The sequence below is a fragment of the Pteropus vampyrus genome, unplaced genomic scaffold (genome assembly GCF_000151845.1).
Source record: "Pteropus vampyrus isolate Shadow unplaced genomic scaffold, Pvam_2.0 Scaffold1, whole genome shotgun sequence".
Classification (NCBI taxonomy): Eukaryota; Metazoa; Chordata; class Mammalia; order Chiroptera; family Pteropodidae; genus Pteropus; species Pteropus vampyrus.
The window spans coordinates 42407461-42421538 of record NW_011888782.1 but is presented as its reverse complement, the minus strand read 5'-3'; the positions used below and the strand labels follow the sequence as shown (position 1 = coordinate 42421538).

General features: G+C 38.0%; 2 protein-coding genes across 3 annotated transcripts in view; one reads left to right on the top strand and one right to left on the bottom strand.

Moving 5' to 3' along the window:
• The window catches only part of FILIP1L (filamin A interacting protein 1 like), a 47092-nt gene extending 33236 nt beyond the window's left edge, over positions 1–13856 (bottom strand). Inside the window, exon 1 of the mRNA XM_011354477.2 lies at positions 13742–13856. The gene's annotated coding sequence lies outside the window, so the exon portion shown is untranslated. The remainder of the gene's footprint in view (positions 1–13741) is intronic.
• Positions 1–14078, top strand: part of CMSS1 (cms1 ribosomal small subunit homolog (yeast)) — a 343642-nt gene that overhangs the window by 41174 nt on the left and 288390 nt on the right. The gene's annotated exons all lie outside the window — the stretch shown is intronic.

Genomic DNA, 14078 nt, shown 5'->3' with positions numbered 1-14078 from the left:
CATCAGTAGATGGCAGTAAACAGTGCAGGTGGCTGAACAGCAAGGGGCAGGCAGAATGACTGACTGACAGGGAGCAAGTACACTCTCCAGCACTGAAGCACCAGTAGGAAAGTGGCAGTGGAATACTATGGGTGGCAGGGTAGTGTTGGGGAAGAGATTCAGATTCCGGAGATTGATTTTCAGAGTTGAATCTTGGCTTTTTCACTTCTACCAACTGTGACTGAGCAAGCCGTTTGACTTCATTTTCTTCATCTGTAGAATGGGAATAATACTGGAGCCTCCCTTAATCTGAGGGTTAAGTAAAATCCATACAAAAACTCCTAACATACTCCCTGGCACAATATGAGTTACCATCAGAAGTAGAAAACTGTACTGATGGTAAGGCAACACAGAAGAGCACCTCAGCCACATTGGGCTGGCCTAAAGTAGGGGTCATCTGGGAGAGAGTCAGAATTCACACTAGAATAAACGATACAGCTACATAATCTTTTTACTGTGCCTTCAGGCCATTCACACATCTTTCCAGCCATGCACATGGTTAGCCATATTGATTGTCATTTTAGGCCTGGGTTTCTCAGCCATGACACAATTAACATTTTGGGCTGAATAATCCTTTGTAATAGGGGCTGTCCCGTGCATTGTAGGATGTTTAGCAGCATCCCTGGCTTCTACTTACTGGTGCCAGAATTAACCCAGTACCCCCAGCTCAATTGTGACAACCCAAAAAGGTCTCCCAACATTGCAAAAACTCTGGGGACAAAAATCACCTCTAGAGGAGAACCACCATTTTAGGGTATGGTTAATTTTTTGAAAGAATTCTGATCTTTTTGTTTTTGTTGTCTCTGACATTCATAACTCTTGTTCATTACCTGCTGCTCAAGTGTATTTGGGACCAGCCAGTATTTTCCATTTTTCTTTTCATAGATCTACACTTTCTGGAAGATAACAATGCTTTTAATGTGCATTATGCAGTGAAATGCCAGCAAATCATAATGGATGCTAATAGCTGACCTTCCCAAAGCCTCTCTGATGCTCTGCTCATCTTAACCCTGTCCTTCATTCCTTGAGTGTGAACGTGCACTTTCTCTTCTGGGATCAGATGCTCCTCTACATGTCTGCCTGGGGACTCAGAGGCAGGATGGGCTGACTGACTTGGCACAAACCTGAAGGGAGCCACCTTTTTCATTATGTGCTACTGCTGCTGGGCTTGGTTTCCATAGGAAAAATGTGGAGAAGACCATCGAGGATATTTTATAATGTTTTTTGAATATTTCAGAAAAAAATACAAAGTAATAAGTGGAATGACACCCAGACTGTCTAAGAAACATGTCATTTAAGGTTTTCATAATGCTGTGTAACTAACTTTGCAATTATACCAAGGTTATTTTGCTCATTATTAACCTTTTATGCAAGTCGGAATTTCACTTGATTTTCAATTAGCATTCCTAAATACATTATATTTCAAAATATGTATATTAAAAGGTATACTATAAAGTATCTTCCTCCCACTTCATTCTTCATCTGCCCATTCTTCCCCCCAACCTATAACCACCACTGATACTAGTTTCTTATATGTACTTTCAGAGTGGCTTTATGAGTAAAGCAAATATAAAGATTCTTATTCTCTCTCTTTTTTATACAAAAAATAGCTTACTATAAACATTGTTCATCACAGTTAAACATTTTCTTGGAAATCTTTCTATTAGATCAGTGTTCTTAAGCAGGGGCAGGAAAGGGGAATAAAAATCAACATGACTGCAAAATAAATCTTTAAACTTCACACTAAAAAATTTTAAATTTATAGGATATTTTATTAAATAAGGTAGAAGAATGGAGATCTTATACTTTTGCTGTTTTGAAACTTTTAATATTAAGGTAAACTATAATAGTAATATTATTTGATTATAATTTTATAACAGCATTTTGACTGTTGTGTATCTGTCTTTTAAGGTCTGTGTGTAGCATCTGTATTTTCTTAGTTGAGAAACTGAGGCCAGACATGCAAACTGAGGCAGATTAAATAACATGCAAGGCCATTGTTCTGGTAGGCCTGGAACTGGAACAAAGACTCTTATTCCCAGCTACTATACAGTAAGAGATTTAGCTTATAGAGAGAAAGGAACAAGTGTACTGAGGGTCTACTTTATGCCACTTGGTTTTACTTAATATTTATATAAGTATTATTCCCATTTTACAGATGAGGCTAGGGACCAAAAGTCTAAAATCAAGTGGTTAAATAATTACCAAACAACATAAATAACCAAACCAGAATAAAATTTCACTGCAAAGCATGTGTTCTTTCCATTTAACTTGGCTATATGCCAGAAAGCCCAGAGTACGGACCTCAAAAGAGTTTCCTCTTTCACCCATTTCATGTGTTTAGTGTTCATTTGTTCATTCCTGCACTCTGACTTCACCTCCTTGGCTCGCTGACCCCTCTCACCTTTGCTTATTCTGCTCCAATCACACCAGCTTCCATATTGTTCCTTGAACATAACAGGGCCTATGGCCTTTGCTCTGCTTCCTTGGGGAGCCTCTGGACTCTCTCCTTCATCTCAGTTAGTACCATCTGGCATACTATATTTTACTTATTTGATCATTGGCTCTCTCTTCTACTAGAATGTAAACTTCATGGAGGTAGGGGTGTGTGTGTGTTATTCAGTAACTGGTCAATTATTGTTCTGTCTTATTCAATGCTGTATTTCTAGCTTAAAAAAACAGTGCCTGGTACATAAGTGTATTCAATAAAATGTGTTAAATTTTGAAATAACACCTATTCTAGTTTTGAATTAGGGTCCATGTTAGGGAGTAAGAGTGTAACTGTAAGCAACAGACACATAGTAAGTAGTTCCTTCTCTCCACAGCCTGTGAATAAGTTACTTTTGAGCAATTATTATATGCCATGTACCATGCTAGTCTTGGAAACAGTTATAGCAGGCAAGTATCATTGTCTTTATTTTACAAATAAGCAATAGAGGCTCACAGAAGTTAAATAATTAGCCAAAGGTTCTGCTAGTAATTGGCAGAACCGCAATGCCAATAACGTTTTTACTCTAAATCTTATTTCTCACCACCATGACATATATCCATACCTCCTATCTCATATATTTCATGTGCAAATCATCCTCTCCAGTGAATTTGTGTTGTAATATTCTGCCCATCAAAAGCACAGAAAATCACCACCACTTCCAACCTACTGTTTTGTCACAGTATTTTCTGTAGGTTCATGGATACTTTGAGCCTTGATCATGAGACATTAGCAAATATTCTTTTAATCACTGTAAGTTTAGTCATTTGGCATAAATTTGTAATTATTTTTGGATGGTTTAAAAAATTGTGACTTAGCCAGTAATAACATCTCATGTTCCCCAGAGGAGGTGGGTTTGTCATAAATACCATTTCCGTAGAACATTTCAAGGAACTTAAAGTTCTCGGAAAATATTTTTAACAGGCAGCGTTTCTCAGACAGACTTCAAGGGCACAGTACTATGTACCCTTAAAAATGTGTGTATATGTTTTATCTTACTAAGAATGTTTATATGTATTTCTCTTATTGCTCAATATCCATTTTGTATCTTGTTTCCTAGTAGATTGAAGAAAACAGAAATGGATTCTTTAGAAGAACATTCGGATGTAGCTGCAGTATTTTCTTTGTTTTTAATCCCCCTTTTTTTTTCTTTTTTTTTCTCTTCCAAGATCACAGGTTGTTTTCATTCAGAAACTGCACATAGATATTTTGAAGGATTAGTATAATTCCCTTCTCTTAACACTTAGTCTTTGGTAGGTTGCTTTTCTTTTATTCTCTCCTTTTTAAAAAGTTACAGAGTATATCCTTTTCTAAATCTTATTCTGGGCCAAAAAAAAAAAAATTTTTTTAAACCCCTAGTTCCTGTAAGACTTTAAGAAAAAGGCTCTCCTCCTTTATTTGGCTTTCGTACGTTAATTCACTGGTGTTCATTTTGTCAGATTTAACATAAAAGGCCAAAGCTGGGAGCAGTCATGTGCCAAAGTGGATGAGTTCACTGGTTTTCTTTCACCTCCTTGTAGTGTAGCTGCCTGCACAGAGGCAGTGGCTAACGTGGTATGCTTGGGAAACCAAACATTTCCTAACTTGTTAGTGGGAAATTCAAACTTCAGAAATTTAGAAACCACAACAACAGACGCTTAAGTTTTATTGTGACTACTGAAGTCATACAGTTTGCCATGAGAATCAGGGTAGATAGGAAGCCCAAAGAGGGTAAATTGCAAAATATTTTGATCTCTAGAAAACTTTTTTTCCCCCATTTATTTTAGCTATTATAAATCAGTAAATAAGAGAACACAGAGGTAGGAACATTTAATAGCACTAAAGAGTATTTCAGAGTCAGGGCAGTTGGAGGATGAAGGCTGATGCCTGGCTTGGCTTCCTGCTGAGCAATTAGATCATGAACTACAGTGAGCCTCCTCCCTATATACCCTTACCCACTTTTCCTAGTTCCCAAGGATGATTGGTTTTTGTCTCCCCCATGATGTTTTAGAGACCTAGTGGTTGGGCCATATGTAAAGCTTAATTACAGACAGGTTTTATTCTAGAATTTGTTGGAATGTAAATGACCATTTTTCTTGTGGTCTGTACTTTGTATGTCCCCTTGTGTACACTGTAAAATTAAAAGTATCTGAGCCTTAATTTTCCCTTAACAGTTCAGAGCATTTGCATTACATTTTCTTTTTCTGTCATTTCTATGCATTGAATAGACAGAACGCATGAACACAATTTGATCCTATTTTCTCTAAGTTCTTAGAGTTCTTTTAAGATGAACATGTTTAAAAATACTAAGTATATATAGTGAGGGACAACTCCATCAGAATGTTACACTTGTTAGCAACAGACCTGCTAGAGGTGAGAACAATGACTTTTCATTACATTTCCCTTGGCCCTGGGTCTGCTGCTGGCTTTGTCTCTGAACAAGAGTTTTACCCATTTAGTTATGTTTATTTCTATAACAAATTCCGTTTATGACAGAATTAAAGCAAAAGCTGTAGTGTACCTCATGTATGTGCTATATCAATATCCATCCATTTTTGCTCTAACTGTATTTTATAATTTGAATTTTATGAGGGCAAATTATTTCTGGTTTGCAGTATGTAGTTGAAAAAAGTGTTTTTGAAAAAAATAAAATGACGTCACTATCCCTCACTTTTAAAGTTCACTCATTCACAGCTAAAAACAAAGAAAAAAGCAAAACTCTAATTCTCAAACCACAGAAAAGCCATTTTCAGAAGTGTACAGGGAATATTGGGTCAGAATCTACTACTGATTTAACTCTGTGACCTTGCCTCATCTGTCTATCACCTCAGTTGCAACATGGGACAGCAATACAGTTTTGTCTCTAAGGTTTACAAAGCTTGGATGATCTTCAAATCTCAGTTCCGCAGAATGAAAACCCCCACCAAGCTTTAAAGTCCTTTCCTCCTGTCTTTTCCTTAGCATTGTATACAAATTCACATGTCAAAAATGTATGTTTCGTTCCATCAGAAGAGATTATATGACTCGTCAAATCTCAATGGTTCATAACTATATGGAAACTCTAACTGTAATTTCATGGGATTCAAATTTATTTTTGGTTCTTTATATGTTAAGCATTTGCTATAGTTCAAGGTTAAAGTGTGCTGTAAAAGTCAAGAAGTAAATCTTTTTAGTGTTTGACACTAAACATGTTATGCTATATTGAAAATGTGATTAAACTCAAAAATAACACCTGAGAAGAAATATATAAAATATTAGTTTCTGAAAAAGGAATCTTTATTGTCTGTGTCTAGGATCTGATAAAAGCTGTTTAGCCCAAATTGTAAGATTTGTCTTACTCATTTGTTTTTATGTGTGTGCCTCTTTGGCATGGTAGGACTTTCAAGGTAAACAGGGAGATTCCAATCTTCCAAACAGGGAGATTTTAAGCCTTTTGCTCTCTTTAGCCCTTTACATACGCAGTAACTTACTTCTTGTCTTAGGTGACTAAGATATCTTTAGAAACACTCATGTGAGTTTCCCATAGGAGGAATTTCCTACTAGCAGGAAAATCAGGATAAAGGACAATCTCATTTTTCAGAGTGGCTTTTTCAAAGAGGTTAGGCACCAGAGACATGGATTTTCTCCAACAAGCATAATCTTTTACTTCACTTTATGGCTGGGTATAAAAGAACATGAGCTCTTCAGGACTGCATCCTGTAAGGTACCTCCTCTTTGGACCTGAGGCAATGCCTTGTGCCTCTGCCTGGCAGAAGCCTGTAGCCCCAGATGATGATGGAGCACCATCCTTGTGGGGAGACTGGCATAACTAGAGAGTAACAGGAAACATTTACTGAGTGTCTGTTATGGGTCTGCCCTGTGCCAACTGCTTTATCACATTTAATTTTCACTTTAAGGACTAAAGTCATTTAAGATATCCTTTCTACAAAAGTGCAGGTTGTTCTGAAAGCCAAATGATGGATTTAAGTATCAGAGTTTGAGTGTTCTGATCCTGATTCAAGCCTTCTCTTTCTACCTGATTCCCTTTTCACAGTAGACTTCCAAAGAATAAATCATCCATCCTTTTGGGAATGCTCTGTTCAGTAGCCTCCAATTACATTTCAGTTCCCATCTTTTCCATGAATGTTCCCTAACTTCTTTGCCCTAGCTGATTCCCTCTTTTTGAGTCCCCAGAGCCCTTACAGTTTTGTGACACAAATACTCTGTATTGTTTTATACCACTTTCTAATTTGTTTTGGTATATTAGTTTTGCTCTTGAACAAACTAAATTCCTTGAAGGATTTTATACCTCTCTATTCTGTGTCCCCCACCCTTGCCCCCCTGCCCATGGGTTTGAGATCAGTACATACTTTATGACCAAATGATTGAAAAGTGAGAACTATTTCTTAGGGGAGCATAACCCCCTCTTTAGGATGAATGATGTGTAAAGTTCTCAGAACTTACTTATGACTAGAGTAGAAGAAGTAGAGTGTTGTTTCTCTTGTTCCGGTCACTTCTCAGGAGGGAGAACCATTCAGTGAAATGAGGAAATCACTTGGAGACAAATTTAAATAAAGTCCAGATGGGGAATTCCAGCTAGAGAATCTTAACTGTGATTCTTTGTGTCTTTGCTCAACTCAGTGAATTTTATGGGACTATAAGAACCTTGTGAGGCATACTTTTAGGAGAGGTGACCGGGACCCCACATCACTAACAAGGCTATTCTCACTTCTGTCTAGAAGATCTTCATGTGCCCCATGTAGCCAGCTGTACAGAAGCCTGAGGGGTAATATGCACCCTCAAATATAATGTGTTTATTTTAATAAAATGAGTTTTTGAACACCTTGATAATAAATTGATATTATTGTTAAAGAATAGATAATCTTTTTATCAGCAAAGGATTACTTTTCACAAAACTCTACAATGATTCACCTCCTCTGCCATTCCCAGGTGACAGACTAACAAGCTAAGGCTAAGGACTCCCAGGTGACAGACTAACAAGCTAAGGCTAAGGATATCTCACTGCATGGCCCTTTATCTTGAGCAGAAAACCAGGAACTTCCTCACATCTCACCAAACAGCTCCTTCCTTTTCTTCAAATGTAATAGCAGCAGTCACTTAAGTCTTGTCAACCCAAACATGATGAATGTGTTACATTCCTTAGGATTTCTAATCAGAGATTTGTTTTTATTTTGATTTGTTGTTTTTTTGTTTTGTTTTGTTTTTGTTTTTAAAAAGCATTTTAAAGAGAAAAAGAAACTTAGTTCACCTTTAAACTTTTGTTCCAAAACTGGTGAGCCATGAGATAAGATAAATCTGGCAGATTTGCTCCTGTCAGAACTGCCCATCCTGGAGGGCTGACCTCATCCTCGAGGCTGCTCTTGGTACAGTGATTTGGAGTTCTCACAGACTTATGTACTATAGCTATGTTAATCTTTCCTCTGTGCTTAAGTGTGGACTTTCCCCCTCACATTCTTCCCATTTTCTTTAGCTGAGTCCTCTCTGTAATGATACAATCACTAGCTGGTGTTTTTGTATAGTCTTTGGCTTTATTTGATCAGAGCTCTCTCTGGGGTTACTGCCCCACTACTCTGTCCTTATCCACTATTGAGACATACTTACGGTGGAAAACCTTGTTCCCGTTTGACAGGTTTGTGGAAGCCAAGGCTACAGAAAGCTTACCCAGTAAATGGATGGCAGAGCCAAGAAGAGTAGAACTTGGATTTATGAACTATTATTCCTGCTCTTTACTCAGCATTTAGATAACACTATTTGTCCATATCAATTTAGTGTCACTAGTAAACAAGCTTGGAGAGTGACTGTATTCTGTTATATATTTTTAAACATTCCCACATTGTTTATCTTTACTTAATGTTTATGTACAACTGACCTGTCTTATCTATACTGCTTTATCAGTCCGTTAAAAAAGAGCAAGGACCCTGGACCATGATTAAAGCCTTTGTGCAAAGCCACTAGTGAGCTTATTATTAGTCCTTGTCATCAGCACAGTGCTAGTCAGTGCTAGTAGGTATAGCTGTGTTAGTGACAGTGATGTGGTGGGTAGAGAACTTAGTTGCTGGGTCTTTTGTCCTGCCTTGTGCTTAGCACAATGCCTTGTGGACACTCAGTACATGTGTGCTGAGGAGTTACGAGCCCTAGGCTGTCTTTATAGATTGACACTGGCGTTATCTAATTTTGAAATTATAGGAAAATTACTCTTTTTTTTTCTGTAAAACCTGGCAGATGCACTGGACTATCCATAAAGACTTTGGAATCAAAGTGTATACTTGGGAAAAGGCAGTCTGCTGGCTTCTGGTTACTGTAAAGACAAGCTGTTTTGAACCCAATGACTGCATCTTCCAGGCCTTCAGCTGAGGCACAGAGATTAGGGAAAAACAGAGGAATCTACCTTTCATTAAAGACAAAACTACTATATTCTACTCTTTCATATTTTGCTTCAAGTCTATTTCATGCCCCAGAGCGATTCACCTGGTACTCTTTCACCACCTTTATTCTCATTATTTGGGAGGAAGTTAAAGTAAGGTAGGTAGAGGTAGGCAGAGAGCAGAGAGAAGCATCTGACAGTCTGCCGACACAACAGATACTGTACTGTATAAAGCAGATTTCATTCCTGGACTTCATCTGAACCTAATTTGTTTTCTGGTTTTTGTGTTTGTAAGTCAATTCTATGTGGTTACTTCAAAGAGTGGGAGAGATTTGTTTCGGGCTCTTGAACAAAATCTAGAAGAGGCCCTTCCTAGCCCACTGTTTTCAGAAATTCTCTTTTCTAAATAAGAAGTTTCTAGGTTGTAATTTATTTGTTTGTACATTTATCCAACATCCTGACTATAGCTAGGGTACCTTTCCACATACTAGGGATAAACTGGTTGCACACTTGACCCTCAAGGAGTGTACAGTCCAGGAGACAGACAATAAACAAGCAATTAATGTGTAATTTGATGTCATGTAGCAGTGCATGGTGTGAAGGAAAGTGAAGCAGGGTAAGTAAGTATCATCAGGAGCTTACAACTTTCATTGGTAACTTCCTCTGCTGTTTTAGTGGAGGTTACTTTAAAGGTATGGCGTTACTTTAAGATTTGAAAGGGAATTTGCTAGTTGGTAAAGTCTGGGGAGTGCAAAATGTTCAGGTGGAAGATGCGGAGAAGAGGTCACTTGTCAAGTTAGTGGTTCAGGCATAAATATCTGACTATAGAGCACATATTCTTTCCAGGGCTCTTCTCAGCTTCACAGCAGAGAGTAAGTTTCTCACCCAGAGAACATTTTAAGTACATTTATTATTTTCTCTGTCTCCCCCTTATCACCTCCTTTCCATTGTTGTAGCTGGGTTGAACTGTATTGATTTCACCTCCCTCCTTTCCCTCTGCTTTCTTGCTGCCTATACTTATTAAGAAGACTGCACACCTTTTACTTTCTTTTTTTTTTAATGGGTTTTATATCCAAATGAACACTTATGGTGTCAAGACTTCCTGTGGGGCTTCTTCCTACCACTAATTTAAGGAAAAACCAAAGCCTGTAGCCCAAAAATTTCGGGGGCCCTGGCTCTGCCCCTGAGTAGCTCTGTGTCTCTAAAGCAAGTCATACAGTGGGCATAAACATCTTCTGTAAGGTGAGGCATTTGGACTAGATGGCCTTCAAGGTCTCTTCCAGCTGTAAAGTTCTGTGAACATTTCCTACCAGGGTGTGTGTATGTACACACACGAGCTTGTGTGTACACTTTCTAGGGCCTGGGGCATCCCATCGTTCATACAGAAGAACTTATCAAGGAATTTCTCAAACTCATATCTGTGAAGTTGAGTGTTTGCTATTCTGATGTAATATATGCTGTCTTTTACTGATAATTGTCTTTTAGGGTAGAATCAGTATTTATCATAAACAGAAACAAGGAGTTGGGTGTATGTTTGTTTGCACCCTTACTTATCCCAATAATACACTTACTTACCTATTCCTCTACATACCTCCCTACTCCCCCTCAACACACAAATATATCATTCTGCAAGCTTGTTATAAAAAAATAATAATCGTATCTTGAAGATTTAATCTTATTTTGGAACCAGTAGGGCATTAGGAATGTGAGGACGGTCACATTGGAGAAAGAACACTGCTAATGTGTTATTCTCTGTTCTGAGACTCAGAATTAAAACTGCTCTGTCCTATCTTAATCTGCTAAAGCATCTGAGAGAATAGCCATGAAAAGGGAGTGTTTCCCCTATATCTGAAAAAGAACCAAGGGACTTTCCTTGGTGAGCCTTCTGACTTTTGTTTGCCCAACTTTCTTTCCCAGTCAGAGATAATGTTAGTGCAGTCCAGGGAGAATCTCAACTCTGTTTTTAAGAAAAAGAGAGATGTGGGAGAATTTACAACACTATTGGTGATGATTTGCTAGGAATTAGAGCACCTAACATTGCAAGTTGAAACTGACCAGTGAGGGGAGGTCCTAAAGTCTTTGTAGCACACATTAAGCATAGGGTTGGGTTTGTGGCCCAGAAATATTGTAATGGTGACAGAAGCAGTCGCAGAAATATTTCTTTGAAAGTTTGTGATGCTGGCTGCATATACAGTGTCTCTTCATCTCTAAATCCCCATTTAAACGTAATTTACAGAAACTAAACAACCAGTTTAAATTAAAGCTAAATCCATAGTCAAACACATGCTAAACTCTAAAAACATTTAAAATTAATAATAGGCCCAAGAGGATAGGTAAGATATGTTAGAATTTTCAAAGATCATGACTGGCTATATGAACAACAGATTTCAGTTTCTGAAGCAGGTTGAAACCAATATTTCTTTACATCTTCTCATTATTGCTCCACAATATCCAGTCTTTTATAAACAGTTCTCTCCCTGCCCCCACCTCCTTTTTCCCTTAAATAGGAGGCTTTTTTTTTCTCTATTCACCTTGTAAAAGCATTCGCTTTGCCCTGAAGTACCAGAAAGAACATGACCTAAGAAGAATTAATGGAATTTTACTCTTCCTTCTCCATTTTTATTTTACCTCAAAATCCATTTATTACCAAAGGAACTTTTTCTGGAAGGAGAAGGGGCAGCAAAACCCCCTAAAACAAAATTTATAGCCTTTTGAGAAAGCAAATTAATGAGAATTACAAATATACTTGAAAATTAAGAAGCTCAAAGCTTGATTTGTGTTTTTATATTGGCTGTTACTACTGACTCCATCACAACATTAGGAAAATATCACAAAAATACCAGTGGCTTAACAGTTAATCACCATAAAAGGGCAAATGAATTTAATTAAACATAAAATTAATATATGCTTTATTTGGAAATGTAAAAATTCACATTCATTCTAATATTTTTTTCCATAATGTAGTTTGTCCCAAAGACTAAGAAATGCTCACTCAGAGAGCCACTGTGAGATTATGTATCCACGATAAATCTTATTTGAGTTTTAAAAGGAGTCTTGATGGGTGATTATTACTTGAACACGCTTGTAAGTTAATAAATGGGAAAAAGTGTGGAATATTGAAGTCTGTCATTTAAAAAAAAAATTTTTTTAATCGATGATTGCCTGTTTTAAAAAAATAAAATGCAGACTCTGGGAAACAGCTGTTAGAGCTTCGATAGAGGTTATGATTTTCAACAGTTGAGTTATAGTTTATGGTACGGATGGTACTTTGGACATAGCTGAAACAATAATTGATAGTTTCTGTTTCTTGCCTCCTCTATTAGATTCAAAAGAGTGGAATACCGTTTACCCAAGGCAGGAATTTTTTAGTTTCCAATTACAGCCTATATCAAATAAACAACTTTTTTATTGCATATTCCATACTTCTCTACAGTGACCTGGGTGTTGGCCCCACTTTTTCTTATTAAGGCAGGCTTCCCTAGATTTGAAATAAGAGTTTTAGGGAAATCCTATTCTTGGTACTAACATGCAATTTATATAGTCTATCTTCAGGCCAAGTAACATATAATTTTGCTTTTAGAATACTACAACCAAAGTCTTGTATTGCGCTAAACAAAATTAGCAAACAAAACAAAACTACTATGAAGATAAAATGGTAGGCACCATGTCATATACTTTAAAAAACTCAACCACAGCAATTACTAGAAACACAGATATATCCCAAATTTTAAGCATATACAAATGTTATGTTTCAAGTGATACACAGAGTATTTAAAAAGGGAAATAATTCTGTCACACATTTCTTAAGTTCTGTTTTACATATATGTTCAGACCAAATAAAGTTTGAGTGATAAATCAGTGTTTCATCTTCTATTCCAGTGTTTTAAACTTGACCCAGCATATTTTATTTTTAATTCCTCTGCTGATTTTTATTTTGAAAATTAAACTATGTAGATTTTCAGCATTTACCAGGTGTTCATACTGTAAGGATTCATTTATAATAATAGCCTGTTCAGGATTTAGATGTAATAACTAAGTATGATTCAAAATGCCAGTGATTAACAAAATTCTTCTATAGGCTTTACCTTTTAAATTAGTATTTGTACATAAATACTAATTTGAAAAACATAAACTATTGTCCAAAATATAACTCTAGAGAAACTAGCTTAACCTTTAAGTTTCAGTGTATTTTGTCGTCTATCCACTGACTGGAGTTGAAGTAAAAAGTTAACTCAAAACCGTGATAGTTACTTCCTTGTACAAATTGACATATACTTTTAAGACAGAATAGCGTTTGTAAGATTTTTTTGAAGCTTAAAAAGTGTTTTACTTTTTAAGTTAGAGTCATCCTGATTACAAGATGTATTCCTAACAGTTTTCTAGTCTTTCATATGAAGATTTACAAAAGACGGATTAGGGGGTGGGGAGGTGGTCATTAACAAATCCACTACCATGTGGCAGTGTTTCGCACTCTGCTCTTAAAGGAGTTTTGGTTCGAGAGAGATCATGAGATAGAGTTGTTGTATTACAATATACTCCCCTCACCCTTTCCCCCAAAGATTTCTTAATAACAGGCAGGATTCAGTGGGTAGCTCATTTGGAAAGAAAGCGTATGCAATACGCGAGTCAACCCCTACCTCTCAACATTTAAAATAAAATCCCAAATCCGTTTTCTCCGGGGAAGAAAACTTTTACTTACAAGTTTTCTAGGAGTTGGAAAAGGTTTCGAACCTAGAGTTCATTGGACGCGCTTTTTAAAACCTGTCTGCAGTTCATGATGCTGATGACTTTAAAAGCCACCTACAGACTGACTACATGGCTCTCTGACAGCAGTGCCCCTTGCTGGAGCAGAGCGGCTTTCCCGAGCTTACCTGGGCTGCCGGCGCGGGGCCGGGCGGGGGCCGCAGTCGCGCTGCGCTGCGAGCGGGCTGTGCGCGCTCCGGGAGTCGCCCGAACAATGCGAGCGGGGCGCGGAGCGCGCCCGGCCTATGGGCGTTACGTCACTGCGCTGCCTTATAAGGCGCTCCGCGTGTGCGGCGCGGGCGGCGGGGGCGCCGGTGACAGCCAGACCCGCGGCGGCGGCGGCGCAGCAGCGCGCCTTGGCTCCGCCGACGCTCAGACCGTGTGAACCGACCTTGGGTCCCAGGCTCCCCGCAGAGAGCCATGGGCGGCGGGCCGGGGACGCCGACGCCCTCCTGCCAGGCAAAC